This window comes from Lactuca sativa, chromosome 4 (genome assembly GCF_002870075.4).
Source record: "Lactuca sativa cultivar Salinas chromosome 4, Lsat_Salinas_v11, whole genome shotgun sequence".
Taxonomy (NCBI): domain Eukaryota; kingdom Viridiplantae; phylum Streptophyta; class Magnoliopsida; order Asterales; family Asteraceae; genus Lactuca; species Lactuca sativa.
In genome coordinates this window covers 3,447,435-3,450,352 of record NC_056626.2, presented here as the reverse complement: position 1 = coordinate 3,450,352, position 2,918 = coordinate 3,447,435, and positions in this window count along the sequence as shown.

Genomic DNA, 2,918 nt, shown 5'->3' with positions numbered 1-2,918 from the left:
ATCTTAAGGGAAAAAGCCATAGCCCCCAACTACAAATCATGAGTAGGATAATTCGCCTCATGAGGCTTTAGCTGTCTCGGAGCATAAGCAATCACATGAAACCTCTACATACACACCGCACCTAATCTCATAATCAACGCATCATAATGTACCATAAAATCATCCACACCCTCTGGTAAAGTCAAAGTTGGAGACAGGCAGAACTTTTGCCTCAAAGTCTCAAACGTCGCATGTTGTTCAGGCCGCGAAACGACTTCTTCGTCAACCTGGTCAACGGAACTATGATCCTGGAGAAGTTTCCAATGAACCTCCAATAGTATCCTGCTAAGCCAAGGAAACTTTGAACCTCAAATGGAGACCACAACATCTCCCACTGCATCACAACCTCAATCTTGGCCGGATCAACCAATATACCCTTCTGATTGATGAGGTGTCCCAAAAACTACACCTCGCTCAACCAAAAATCGCACTTAGGGAATTTGGCATAAAGCCTCTCCCTCCTCAAAGTCTCTAGAACCGCTTGCAAGTGATCCTCATGATGCTCCTTGGTCTTAGAATAGACCAAGATATCATTAATGAAAACGATCATTAGCTGATCTAGCATCAGCCTGCAAACCTTGTTTATGAGATCCATGATTATTGCTAGTGCTTTGGTGAGCCCAAAAGGCATCACCACAAACTCGTAATGACCATAACGAGTCCTGAAGGTCATCTTCTAATATCCTCGTCTCGAACCCTCATCTAGTGATAACCTGAATGCAAATCAACCTTTGAGAGCCAAGACACACCCTACAACTGGTTGAACAAATCGTTAATCCTCGGAAGCAAATGACGGTTTTTCAACGTTAACTTGTTCAGCTTCAGGAAGTCGATGCACATCCTTTGAGAGCCGTCTTTCTTCTTCAAAAATAGTATCAAAGCTCCCCAAGGAATACTCAGCCTAATAAACCCCATGTCTAGCAGCTGTTGTAGTTGAGTAGACAACTCCCGCATCTCCGGTGGTGCTAACTGATAAGGTGCATTGGCTATCGGAACCGCACTTGGAACCAGGTCAATACGGAACTAAACCTGCCTCTCTGGAGGCACTCTAGGTAATTCCTACGGGAACACATCAGAATACTCTCGAATGACCAGCACATCATCAATCATCATCTTCCCATCCTCTTTGGAAACCAATAAATAAGCCACAAAACCAGAACAACCCTACTAAAGGTACATCCTATCTCTCGCAGCTGAACAAAGAGTTGGTCCCCGTTAAGCACCCTCACCACGAATAACTAGTTCTCCCTCACTTAAGATTCGAACCTGAACTCACTGGTGCTCGCAATCAATCATTGCCTCATTAGGGATTAACCAATCCATTCCTACAATAACCTTGCTCTCACACAAAGGTATAGGGATTAAATCAATCGGATACTGCTTGCAAATAACTCTAGTACACAACCACGATGAAATCTCGATACTTGCACTGTACGATCGTCGACTATCTCCACCTGTAGCAGATAATGAAGCTCCCTAGGAGTGTCACCGAATTTCTTGTTGAGCACAAGTGAAACGACCCAAAATACGACCCAAATTTTTTTGTTTAAATAGTACTAAAAGTTAACAATCATCTGTAATATATAATGAAACAATACGTCACAAATCTCAAAGGTTATAATAGACGTATCATGACAAAATAACTATATCAACATATCATAATATCTGATATAAACTCCCAGGATAAAAGCTGAAGTTGTGGTGTGTGCGATGCCATCAACCCGATCTCTTCCCTTTGCTAGCGGAAGTACCTGAAACCAAAACTAAAAACTGTAAGCACGAAGCTTAGTGAGCTCCCCCAAACTACCACATACCATACAGTAACATATAAAGCACATACTAGGCCTTGCCCACTGCATCGGACCCAAGTCTGGAAACTGCATCGCACCGAATTCCGGAAACTAACCAGGGCCTTGCTCTCTGCATCAGACCAAAGTCCGTAAATTGCATCGGATCGGAGTTCGGAACTAACTGCATCGGACCAAAGTCCGAAACTGACTGCATCGGACCGATGTCCGGAACTAACTGGGACCTTGTCCCCTGCATCGGACCGAAGTCCGGAACTGACTGATCATAACATGGCATAAACATATCAACTAGCATGAACCCAAATACTTCATACTGCATCGGACCTGAGTCCGGAACTCATACCACAAAGCATACTTGAATCACAAAGACATCAAGCACTCTAACTAATGCATCGGACCTAGGCCCGAAACTAGTGCTAACTAAACGAGTCGGCATTGTGGCCGTAGACCCATTCCTACTGGAAGGAAACTCACCTCGTAATGCTGGCTGCTGAGATGCTAACTCTAAAAGTGGTTGACTGCTGCTCCGGAACTATCTGGCTACAAACCCAAAAGCACTAGGTTAGTTACTTGCAAATACCCTCAGGGTAAGATGACTATTTTACCCCTGGTCAAAGTCAACTCCATGATCAAAGTCAACTTCCAGTTGACCGGACTCGCCGAGTCAGGGCACAGACTCGTCGAGTCCCTCCTTTACTAACTCTGTCTTTAACTCACCGAGTCCCTTTCTCACTCACTGATTCACACTGAACTCACAAATCGAAGAAAGATGGGGGACTCGCGACCCGACTCATCGAGTCCGAAGAACAACTCGCCGAGTCCTATCTTGCAGATTCCAAACAGTCGTTTCTAATCCAAATACAGAGCATCTAACTCGTAGATCTAAGCTCCTGGGACCATCTGAACATGTAAGGTTGCTAACTTTACGTGTAACTAAGAAGGAATGAAGCTATTTGTAATACCGTAGATCCGGGCTAGTCAATTTAGAGACGTTAAGCGTCAAAAATGACTTTTTGATAGAAGATTATTTAGAATGAATAATCTTAACTAAGTTTTAGTATATATTACAAG